General features: G+C 42.8%; 1 pseudogene; it reads left to right on the top strand.

Annotated features, from left to right (window-relative positions):
* Positions 1 to 6,089: 6,089 nt before the first annotated feature.
* Positions 6,090 to 8,305, top strand: LOC137612404 (acyl-coenzyme A thioesterase 6-like; annotated as a pseudogene).
* The last annotated feature ends 4,553 nt before the right edge of the window (positions 8,306 to 12,858 follow it).

A 12,858-nucleotide genomic window follows, 5' to 3' on the forward strand; every position in this document is an offset into this window, starting at 1 on the left:
CTACCTCACCGACAGTCCACAGTTTGTCAGGCTAAAGGACGCCACGTTTGATACTGTGGTCAGTTGCATCGGTGCTCCACAGGGGACTGTCTTGTCCCCAATCCTCTTCTCCCTGTACACGGCGGACTTCTGCTACAACTCAGAACTGTGTCACATCCAGAAGTTCGCAGATGACACAGCTATTGTGGGATGTATCAGGGACAATGAGGAGGAGGAGCATAGATGCCTGGTGAAGGACTTTGTTGATTGGTGTCACAGCAACAGCCTGCAGCTCAACACCTCCAAAAATGAAGAGCTGGTCATTGACTTCAGGAGGAACAGACCCCAACCTAGACAAGTTCTGATAGGAAAGGAGGAGGTGGAGGTTGTGCAGGACTATAAATATCTTGGGCTGTGACTGGACAACAGGCTGGACTGGACAAACAACACGATGCAGCTGTACAAGAAAGCACAGAGCAGGATGTATTTTCTGGGGAGGCTGAGGGCATTCAACGTCTGCAGGAAGCTCCTGTGGATGTTCCATCAGTCTGGTCGCCAGCGTCCTGTCATATGCTGTGGTGTGTTGGGGAGGGATTTCTCCAGGCTGGAAAAGCTGATCAGGCGGGCCAGCTCAGTGGTCGGGATGAAGCTGGACCCTCTGGCAATGGTGCCAGAGAAGAGAACCTTGGACAAACAGCTGGACATCATGAACAATGTCTGCCACCCTCTGCACACCATAGCAAACAACCAGAGAAGCTTGAGTAGCCTGAGCAGCCAGAGGCTGTGCCTCCCAACATGCAGGACCTACAGATTTAAGAAGTCCTTCATCCCCTGAGCCATTAAACTGCTCAACTCCTCTCTGGGGGAGATGAAGAAGAAGAGAGTCCACACGAGAGATGAAGGATGACACAAACAATGCACCAAAAACAATGCAAACAATATAGACATTTCACTCTACTCACGCCTAACTAGCCCTGTTTATTTTTTTATTTCTATGCCTATTTATGATTTTCTATTTATATATTCTTGATGGGTTATTTATTACTCTTTCTATTTGGTGTTGGTTTTACTTTCTATGTGCTGGTGCTTTCTGTGTGCTTTTTCTATGTTTTGTGTACTAACTGTCCTATGTGTGACGGAGATGTTAATTTCTTTGACGGAACCTCCTTAAGGTATAAATAAAGTTATACTGTACTCTACTGATTGCTTGAGGTGGGCAGCTGATGCCTCACAAAGCTTCTCCAGGGTTCATCTGATTATGGCCAAAAATGAACCAAAGTTTCGGGAATTTGAAACCACACAGAATAGTGACATCTGGTGGTGCACTGCAACTATATCATCTGCTTCAACCAGCTTCCTCTCAAGTAGGCATCCATGCTCATGAACATCTACAGTATATGTCAGCTGTCAAGTTGACAGAAGAGGCCTTGCTCACTAGAGCTCAACTTGTCACCCTCAACTTGTCCTCCACCAGATTCCTCAAGGCCTTCCTATCAGGGATAACGTCGGTTGGGTTCAAAGGGTTGATTAAGGCCTAAGGGTCACATTAAATGAAATACAGCTCATTAGGTAAACATGCATTGATGCACTACATGCTACATAACTTCAATCATCCATTACAATCATATCCACAAATACAGCATCAAGCTTTAGCTTCATTGACACTGCAAAAAAAACCATCGTAAGATATTTACATTTGGTGATCTTTAAAAGAAACACATTAAACTTGAAAAAAAAAATTATGCAGTACTTTTTTTTAAAGTGATTCACCCCCCCCCAAAAAAAATGTAGCCACAAGAGGACACAAGCCAGTGTCTTATTGTGCCAGTCCCAAGCCTGGATAAATACAGAGGATTGCATCAGGAAGGGCATCCGGCGTAAAACTTTTGCCAAGTCAAACATGCGAATCAAACCTATGACTTCCATACCGGATCGGTCAAGGCCAGGGTTAACAACAACCTCCATTGGCGCGGTTGACCTACAGGGTGCCAAAGGAAATACTACTGTTGGTCGAAGGAGAGGAGGAAAGTGTGTTTGTAGGAAGAGAGATGAGTGCCAATAGTATAGGACTGAGAGTAGGGACGTTGAATGTTGGAACTATGAAAGGAAAAGGAAGAGAGTTGGTTGACATGAGCAGGGAACAGGTAGAGGAGAAGCTAGAGAGGTGGAGGTTTGTCCTGGAAAGGAGAGGAATGAAGGTTAGCCGCAGTAAGACAGAGTACATGTGTGTGAATGAGAGGGACCCAAGTGGAAGAGTGAGGCTACAGGGAGAAGAGATCAAGAAGGTGGATGATTTTAAGTACTTAGGGTCAACAGTCCAGAGCAATGGAGAGTGTGGAAAAGAGGTGAAGAAGCATGTACAAGCAGAATGGAACAGGTGGAGAAAAGTGTCAGGTGTGATGTGTGATAGAAGAGTTTCAGCTAAAATGAAAGGAGAGGTGTACAAAACTGTGGTGAGACCAGCGATGTTGTTTGGTCTAGACACAGTGTCACTGAGGAAAAGACAGGAGACAGAGCTGGAGGTAGCAGAGATGAAGATGCTGAGGTTCTCTCTGGGAGTGACCAGGAAGGATAGGATCAGGAATGAGTACATCAGAGGGACAGCACATGTTAGAGGTTCTGGAGATAAAGTCAGAGAGGCCAGACTGAGATGGTTTGGACATGTCCAGAGGAGAGATAGTGAATATATTGGTAGAAGGATGCTGAGTTTTGAACTGCCAGGCAGGAGGCCTAGAGGAAGACCAAAGAGGAGGTTTATAAAGAGGACATGAAGGTAGTTGGTGTGAGAGAAGAGGATGCAGAAGACAGGGTTAGATGGAGGCAATTGATTCTCTGTGGCGACCCCTGAAGGGAAAAGCCGAAAGGAAAAGAAGAAGACTTTTCCCAAAAAAAATTCAAAACTTCGCAAGATCTTCAAAGTCACCAACACAGGCCTCAATACACACTTCAAGGAAATCATCCTGAGTTACTCGATACACACTTCGAAGCCTTCATACAGTAGCACACATCACTAGCCGCAGTAGCGAAGTTGATGGGAATGAGTTTTACATGCAGGGAGGTGGAGAAGAAAATGACAAGAAGATGACTGGAAAACACAAGTGTTTAAAGTTTTGTTTTGTTGTTTTGCTTCAGTCTGGACATCACTTCAGTGCGTGACTGCAAATAACATGCCAGGGTCAGCAGAAGAGACACGGCCAATAATTCAACAGCATGAGTCATCAGTACTGCAGGAATGCAATACAAATCATTCATTACACCTTGTTGACCTCATCTTCCAGGGAAGGAAAGGATCTATGCAGGTAAGGATCAATCATTCGTTCGTGTTTAAATTCATTCTCAAAAGACTTTCAACTTGTTTGATTTAGCTGCTAATTTCTTAAAGCTGTATTGTTTAAACTGCTCACTCTATGCTTTTGCACAGGCTACTAAAACATATTTGTGGCTCAATGGCTGCAATGCAAACTAATTTCAACCTTTATGCTACAAGAACCTCCAAATCTTTTCATAAAAAATTTGGAGGGAGATTCACATAGTCTTAACTTTCATTACTACAACACTTGCTGTGGGCGAGAGCCCATAGCCTGCTTGGATAGGCTCCTGTAACCCATGACCCATACTTCTGATTTGGGGCTGAAGGACAGATAAGGATCGTCTTGTCTACAAAAAGATGAATGAATAAATTTTTAAGTTAGAGGGACAGATCCTACATTTTGGAAGTGGATGTAAAAGCTGGACTCAAAACAATCAGATAAACATACATGAATAAAGTTATCATAAAGTAACTCCTAGTAAATGGACACTTAGGCCATGTCCACACATAGCCGGGTACTTATTCCCCCCTCTGCTTAGGGAAAAAAAAAAGGGTCCACATAACATTGTTATGCATGTATAGTCCGTTTTTTAAAATTCCCGGCTACTTGTGGACATGGTCTTAATCTTGAAGCCACTCCTGACATAGTTGTGGCAGTTGGAACCAAGAGTTGCACTCTCAGACAGGTAAAGTCTTACTATCAATTATGTAGATCAACAACATGCTGGAAAGAAGACAGGCACATAGTATCCATTAAGGTACAGGCGAGGCTGGAGGTGATGAACAGAAATCTACTCTTTTGGGACAAGGACAAAAGAGACAGTTGTAAATGGTCAGGGAGAAAGTAATAAAACAATACTGGATAGTCTTTCAGAGGTACAAAGAACATTTGGGCTGGGGAATATGTGAGAGCGCAGTATAAATGGAGACTTAACTGCAAAGTTTAAGCAGCCGTGGCAAAAGTTAGTGGAGTTGGTTGGTGGAAAGAATACTTTGAAGATCTACTCAATCCTTCCACCATATATCATGGAGGAAGCAGAGGCTGATGTCTCAGAGGTGGACAACAGAGCTTAAGTCACCGAGGTGGTTGCAAGTTCCTTAGTGGCAGGGTACCAGACGTGGATGAGATTCTCCGAGTATCTCAAATCTGTGAATGTGCAGGGACTCTTTGTTGATGTGTCTCTGTAACATCGCGTGGTGGTCAGGGACAGTACCTCTGGATTGACAGCAGGTGGTCCTCCTTTTCAAGAACTTTAGGGGGATCATACTCCTCAGCCTCACAGGGAAAGTCTATTCCAGGGTACTGGGGACCAGAATTAGACTGATAGTCGAACCTTGGATTCAGGAGGAACAATATGGTTTTCGTCCTGGTTGCAGAACACTGGACCAGATCTACACTTTCCATCTAGCGCCGAGGATTCGTGAGAGTTTCACCAACCAGTCAAAATGTGCTTTTTGGACTGGTTGGAGAAACTCCAACCAGTTATCCGTGGTGTCTTTTGGGTACTTCGGGAGAATGGGGTTCGTGGCCCTTTGCTGAGAACCCTCCGATCACTGAATGACTGAAGCCGGAGCTTGTGTCACATTGCTGGCAGACAGTCAGACCTCTTCAAGGTGCATGTTGGATTTCAGCAGGGTTGCACTTTATCTCAAATTCTGTCCCCAAACCAGAGGGAGTCCGGTTTGGGGACCAAATGATTTCTTCTCTGCTTTTGGCAGATAATGTTGTCCTGTTGGCCTCATCAAACCTTGACCTGCACCATGTGGGTCGTTTGCAACTGAGTACAAGGCGAGTGGGATGAGGATCAGTATCTCCCAATCTGAGGCCATGATTCTCTACTGGAAAAAGGTCTGCCCTTCTCTGATCGATGGGAATTTTTTACCCCAAGAAGAGGATTATCCGTATTGAATATCTTGGGGTCTTGTTTACGAGTGAGGAAAGGACAGATGGATCAGTGCAGCAACTGCAGTGATACAGTAGTGTATAGGTCTGTCGTAGTGAAGAAGAAGCAGAGTCAAAAGATGAAGCTTTCAATTTACCAATCATTCTATGATCGTGTAATCAGAGTTATCAACTATAAACACAAAGGCAATGTTCAGCAATCATCGTTTTATTTTGTTTTTTGGGACCATCAGAAACTGTCTCCGGAAAGAGATGACATGCTTCAGGTGGGGACTCTTGCAGCCGAGCAGGATCATTTAAAGAGGAGTCAGGAGCTGACCATGTCGAGACAACTCTCTCTACAGGACCTCGCTGCTGATTAATGGTGGTTCGTTTGATGTGATTACCTTTCTAGCCAGGTTGGACAGGGTGTGGATGGGGGTGAAGGTGTTATTGATCACCACACCACTCTCAACTGCCTGGTTCACCTTTTCAACACTATTGAGAAAAATCACCACCATTCATTCATGAGGCTGATTTTACACAGCCGTACCTGACCTTCTCTCCCACCTCTAAACTCATGTCTTCCACCAACCAGCTGATAGTCAGCACTAGCTTGATAACGTGTCGGTGTGTCAGCCGCTCGAAACCGGACCTCACCAGCCCCCGTGGGCTGCCAGATTACCTCCTAATGGATGGATGGATGGATATTTTCTTGTTAGTGTACAGATGATCCTCAAGCTACACCTTCACATCTGGGAATGTTACGAGATAATCCAAGCACCAGTAAAATTGACATACTGGAGACCACATGACATCAAACAACCAGTAGTGATTATTGATTATTGTCTCAGTACTTGATTACAGCAACAATCCTGGCGCAATATTGTTTTTGTGTTGTCTGTAGATTGTGAGGAGATGCCCTCTCAAATCACACTGAGGCTGCTGCCCAGAGCCAGAGGCTTCTTTGATGAACCTGTTCAGGTGAAGGTGACCAGGCTGAGGTCGAGACAGGTGGTCACCATGAAAGCTAGATCCACTGACAAGAGGGGAGTGGTGTTCAGCTCCTCGGCCACCTACAGGGCTGATTACAGAGGAGAGATCGACCTGTACAAACACCCCTAACTTGGTGGCAGCTATGTTGGGGTGGAGCCAATGGGTCTGCTGTGGTCTCTGAGGGCAGAAGCCTTACACCAGTACTTCGAAAAGGGCAAATCATTGAAGCCTCATGTGGTGACAATCTCCGTACATGAAGAAGAGGGCAGGGTGCTGGCAGAGGCGACCAGTGAGAGGCTTCTACTTGGAGATGGGGTCACTCGACTTCCTGTCATTGAGGGGAACATAAATGGAGTCCTATTTACTCCCCCAGGTATGTGGTCTGCCCTCATAATCCAATGTTAAAATAAGCATTACACAGACACAACATGGACTGTTCTGTATAATGGTACTTTTTTCTACATTTTCCACTGAACAAAGCATTGTTATCAACCATCAGTTGATTAATAACACATCAATTATTCCTAATCACTTTCACTCAATATATCTGGAATAAGTACAGTATGTCTGTCCTTCACACCATTTCCTGAATCACTTCTACGCTCTCTGCTCTATGCTGCATGAACTAAAACCGCACCTCCACAGCCTGAAAACTATAAAGTATAGTGGAGATATTATGGAGTTGGACCTGAGGCCTGTATAATTATTGTTTTGATGCTATTGATATGGTAAAAGGACTGACATCATTTTAGTGATGCTGACTAAACAGTGCATTCCTTCATTTGAAATACAAGTTAGGTTTTCTTGCCATTCATTGATATAATTCCAGGTCCATTTCCTGCTGTGTTGGATCTGAACAGCTTCCCATCAGAGAAAAGAGCTGCTCTGCTGGCCAACAAAGGCTTTGTGGTTCTGGCTTTGTGTGTATTCAATGTAAAGCCCAAGAACACGAAGGAGATTCATCTGGACCACTTTAGAGATGGAATAGGTTTCAACGACAACCCAAGGTGAGTTTCGTGGCCAACTAATGCTAGCAGCAACAATTCAAGGTCCAGAAGACGGGATTTTATTGTTAATGTGCACAGATAACAATGAAAATCAGTTTTACAACTCTTCAATTTTTGGTCAACAAGCAATGATTCTATGCACAAAGAATCAGATTGGATTGATAAAAGAGAGAACAATTGTGATTGTTATACATACTCAACCTTATGTAATTCAGTATATATCAGTCTATTTGGAGGAAGAGGGTGAGTCAAAGGTTTTAGAAATAAACTGTTCTTGGATCCTGTTGATTTGCATGACATTGTCTGATACCTTCTCCTAGAGGAGAGGGTTTAAAACAGACAGTGCCCTCCCAGAATGGAGTGTGTCACTTGCAGTAGGATGGAGTCCAATGGAAATGCACGTCAGAGATGATAGTGTTGAAATTCATTGATTTCATCCCATTTTAATAGTGATTCACATTCATGGTCAAATTTTTGTAAACTTTGGTTGTGATCATGTCTTATCTTTTGTTTTTCACAGGTGGGCGGTAATGGAGTTGGTGTATTATCACAGTCAAAGGCAGCTGATAATGCTCTGTCAGTCTCTGCTTTTGTACCGGCTGTTAAAGCTTGTGTGTGGATCAAGGGCCGCAGTTCAAACACTTTCTTCCCTCTCTACTACAACAAACATCAAATCTTATCAACACAACTCTTTGACAACAGCAAAGTGATTCCCATCGAGTCAGGAGCTTTTATTAGTAAGTTTGCTCATACAAATCCACTGGCAGAGGAAAACAAGGGCAGCCTGATCCCTATTGAACAAGCGAAGGCCCAATTCCTCTTTGTGGCTTTAGAAGACGACATGTGCTGGGACAGCAAGGCTTACGTGGATGAGGTGGCGGAGAGACTCAAACGTCATGGGAAGGACAACTTTGAAAGTGTTTGTTACCCGAGACTGGGCACGTCTTGAATCTGCCCTTTTCACCATTCTGCCCCTCATCTCCTCATGGGATCTGTGGCTATCGAGCCATCTGGGGAGGTGAACCCAGAGCTCACGCAACAGCGGAAATTCACCTGTGGAAAAAGATCCAGGAATTCTTCAGAGCTCACCTGAACTGTGATGATGCAGATGAAAGTAAACAAATAGGTTGACAGGAAATAACCAAACCCTTACTACAAATTTTGTAATCATAGCTGCCAAGAAAGTCCAGACACAGACTTGTATGTTAGTGAGCTACTAAGTTCTAGATGTGGAAAGTGTAGAGGTGAAGGGGATTTTTAGAGATTTTACATTATTTCCATAAGTGTTGTATGTCACCTTCTTCTTCTTCTTTTGTTGTATGTCACCAAATATAATTAAAATTTACATTATGAACCATAAATCTTGTTGATTTTAAAAAAAATTGACTTTATTTATTTTTATTTACAGCTGTTTTTCTGAAAATATTCCTCCGATGGTTTTTCTTGGTGGAAGCCACGTGTTCGTGTGTCACAGAAGCCCAATAAGTAAGTTTAGTTTTGACCAAGCAAGCTTTGTGGTGTTGGCACAAACAACCTGTGGATGTCTACTGCTCATTCAAACCTTCGTTCATTTTGAATCACTTATTTGGATCCGTGTCGTGGGGACAGCAGTTTGAGCAGGGAAGCCCAGACACTGCTCTTAACAACCACTTCCACCAACTTCCTGGTGAGATCCCAAACCTGGCTATGTGAGGATGAGTGTGTGAAACTACTCCTTCTAGTCACCAAAATTATCAGATCCCTCAATATTCAGGCCGAGGAGGAGGAGTTGCAGCTATTTTTAATTCTTTTCTACAACTGAACCCTAAACATAAGCTGAATATTATCTACAATGAAAGTCTTAGTCTTGCCTACCAAACCCAACCCACAAACCAGTCCAGCCTTGCTGTTTATCAGAGTTTACTGACTTCGTAACTCGTCTACTCCTTAAAACAGATAGTGTCGTTAATGTTGGAGACTTCAATATTCATGTGGATGACATCAATTATAGACTCAGTATTGCATCTATGTCATTACTAGACTCCATAGGCTTTCATCAGTGTGTACATAAACCCACTCATCATTCTAATTACACCCTTGATTTAATCCTGACACATGAAGTGGAACTTGAAGACTTACTTGTCTTTACACAAAATCCTCTCCTCCCTGACCACCACCTGATGACTTTTGATGTTCTGCTATTCTGTGATTCCCTCCCTGCCAAAAATATTGATTCTAGACATTTATCAGATCCTGTTCTTTCTACATTTATTGAAGAAATCTCAATTGCGCTTAATTTAATCCCACATCTGAACTACACAGCAGCTTCCCTCCATAACGCAGTCAATGTTAGTCCATTACAAATTGATGAGTTTGTTAATAATACAGCGGACCCTCTGCGAAAAACACTAGATTTAATTGCTCCACAAAAAATATGATTATAAAACATGGGATACAAACTCCCTGGGTGAATTGTCATACTCACCAAATACAGCAGCATAACAAAAAAACGGAGAGAAAATGGCGTGCTACTTGCTCGGTCCAAAAACTGTTTGGGATGCAGTGTTTCGTGATATAATCACTGTTACAATCCTGTTGTGCTAATTCCTGTTTTCTCTTCCCCTACCTGCAGGTGTTTCAGATCTCTGTTGATGTGACACACACAAAACGTATGGTCACATTTGATGGTATTTGATGAATGCTTTTATTTTGATAATTTTTGTAATGATATTTGAATTTGTACCATAGCATTCATTCATTGTCTCTCTGTAAAAATACAGCGTAAGTGTAATTTTGTTTTGTGTAATGGACTTTGAAATCTACAGCACCTCAGTGCTGCCAGAAGGGGGCAGTGCGTTTGTTGTTCTCCCTTTGGACTCTCTTGCTTGCGGACTTTCGCTAATTCCTCATTCTATAGAGAGAAGCTGAATTGACAACACACGACGTTGCCTGTCCTCATTATTCCTTCCATTTACAAGTTAGTAAAGTTGCAAAACCAGTGTAAATGTACAGAAATACACGTTTTGTTTTACAGAATTTAAGCATCTATTTTGCAGGACTCCGTCATCCTCTATTTTAGACGGAATTTGTCGGACTCCGCCGTCCCTCGTTACCTGCTAGTGACTAGTATTTTCAGGGTTTTTCTTTCCATTTCGCGCAATGACCCTCAGTCATTCACTTGTTCTTTAAAGAGACTTAAACTCACCACTGTCGTCTTCCCTCTCTCAAAATACCGTCAACCCGTGGATCCCAGCTGGTGATTTGGAGGCCGGTCCTGGAAAGGATCTGATAGGCTGCTCCTAGGCTAGCCTGCCGTGGTCACGGTCTTTCCGGTGTCCTCGTCACCCGCTGGAATCCTTAGGTATATTGGCATCCGACTCGAAGGACCAAATCAGAGGTCACGCCCTGCTCAAGGGACCTTCTGCTATCACTTGCTGCTGTCGTCTCCCTGAAAAGATAACTCAATACACAGCAAGACCCTCACACACAGATATAAACATTTTATGGTCATGATATGTAGTACAAAGAATAAAGGAATATAAAAGAGTAAATATGAGATTACTTATATACATTATTCCAACAGTGAGTCACAGAAAAAGAAGACATGGCATAATTTTACAATTACTTAATTTACTTGACATATTCTTAAAATAAGGTTCAATAAATTTAATAAATTAATGTTTATCATTGTTTCTAAACTGAATTATACTTATGAACCAGGAACACCTATTCTTTGAACTGTAAACATGTTATTGTCACACCCGATTGCATCCATCTGTCCATCCATCCATTTTGTCAGCTCCATTTTGACAGCTAATTATTCGTTTTGCATGTGACGGGTCTGCTAGAATCTATCCCAGCTGGCTATGGGCAAAAAGCTAACAAAGAAATTTACTTTATTAATCCCGCATTTGGAAAATTCCTTTATTTGCTCGATATATTTATCCAACCAAGCCAGAAGTACACACAACACACAGAAAGGGCTTGTAAAGTGTAATTAAATGATTTGTACTGTATTCCTACAGTACTGATGAACAGCATTCATGCTGTTAAATTATCGGCCGTGTCTCTTCTGCTGACCCTGGCATGCTATTTGCAGTCATGCACTGGAAGTGATGTCCAGACTGAAGCAAAACAACAACAAAAAACTTTCCACACTTGTGTTTTCCAGTCACTTACATCTTCTGTCATTTTCTTCTCCACCCCCCTGCATGTAAAATCATTCCCATAAACTGCGCTACTGCGGCTAGTGATGTGTGCTACTGTATGAAGGCTTCGAAGTGTGTATCGAGTAACTCAGGATGATTTCCTTGAAGTGTGTATCGAGGCCTGTGTTGGTGACTTTGAAGATCTTGCAAAGTTTAAACGTTTTGAATTTTTTTGGGGACGAAAATGAATCACTTTAAAAAAAAGTAAGTACTGTATAAAAATTTTTAAGTTTAATGCGTTTCTTTTAAAAATCGCCAAATGTAAATATCTTACAATGATATTTTTGCAGTGTCAAGGAAGCAAAATCTTGATGCTGTATTTGTGGATGTGCAATTGTTTTCCATTGTTGAAGATAAAGGTTTCAAGGTACGGCGGCTGGTAGTTACATAGCATGTAGCATATGTTTGCCTAATGAGCTTCATTTAATGTCACCCATAGGCCACTTATCAACCTTTTGCACCCCACCTACACAATCCCTGATAGGAAGACCTTGAGGAATCTGGTGGAGGACAAGTTGAGGGTGACAAGGGAGAAAGTCTTAGCTCTGGTGAGCAAGGCCTCTTCTGTCAACAGAGGTGACATGTGGATGTTCATGAGCATGGACGCCTACTTGAGAGGAAGGCGGTTGAAGCAGATGACATACTTGCAGTGCACCACCAGATGTCACTATTCTGTATGGTTTCAAAGGCCCGAAACTTTGGTTCATTTTTGACCACGATCAGATGAACCCTGGAGAAGCTTCATGAGGCTTCAGCTGCCCACCTCTAGCAATCAGTGCCTGTAATGAGAGGGAAGGGACGGCTGACTTCTGTCTATCCTGGCCTGCAGTAGTAGAGACCTTGTTGTCGATCGTTTGGGACCTTGTGGTTTTGTTTGTCATCTCCTTTGTATTTCTGGTGGGTCAATAAATCCAGTTTTCACGGCTTTATTTCAATTGTTTAGGTTTAAAATGGTTTAAAGAGAAGGGGGGAGAACCTTGTTCTGTCAGTTGTGGTTCCCTTGCTTTTGTTCCTTTTGGCTCACCCCTCGGATTTAGTTTTTAGTGGTACACTGGCGTTGTGGAGTTTCCCCCGCCTCACGCCCTATGCCAGCTGGGATAGGCTCCAATTCCCCATGACCTGCTGCGGCAGATAAAGCGGAAGAAAATGGATGGATGGGTCTGTATTGATTACAGTACGTTCAATTTCAATCGTACGAGTTGGGTTAACGGATCATAACACTACACTTTAAACAAATACCTGAGCATTGGAGTCATAACAATGTTATGGTTCTGGAACAACAAGTAGTTTAACCACTGCTGAAAGTCAAGGGAAGTCAGGTGTGCGGCAGGGTCTGATGTCTGATGCTGAGTTAATTCATAAGATGCTCAATCCCTCCATAAAGACACAGAAAGATTTCAAAATAAAGGAATGTCTTAAGATTCTGTATGCTCTTCCTGTCTTGGTGCAGGTGGTTTATTTAAAAATGAAACAAGGAGTTGCTTCAAGTGTCCAAAA

This window comes from Antennarius striatus, chromosome 18 (genome assembly GCF_040054535.1).
Source record: "Antennarius striatus isolate MH-2024 chromosome 18, ASM4005453v1, whole genome shotgun sequence".
NCBI lineage: Eukaryota > Metazoa > Chordata > Actinopteri > Lophiiformes > Antennariidae > Antennarius > Antennarius striatus.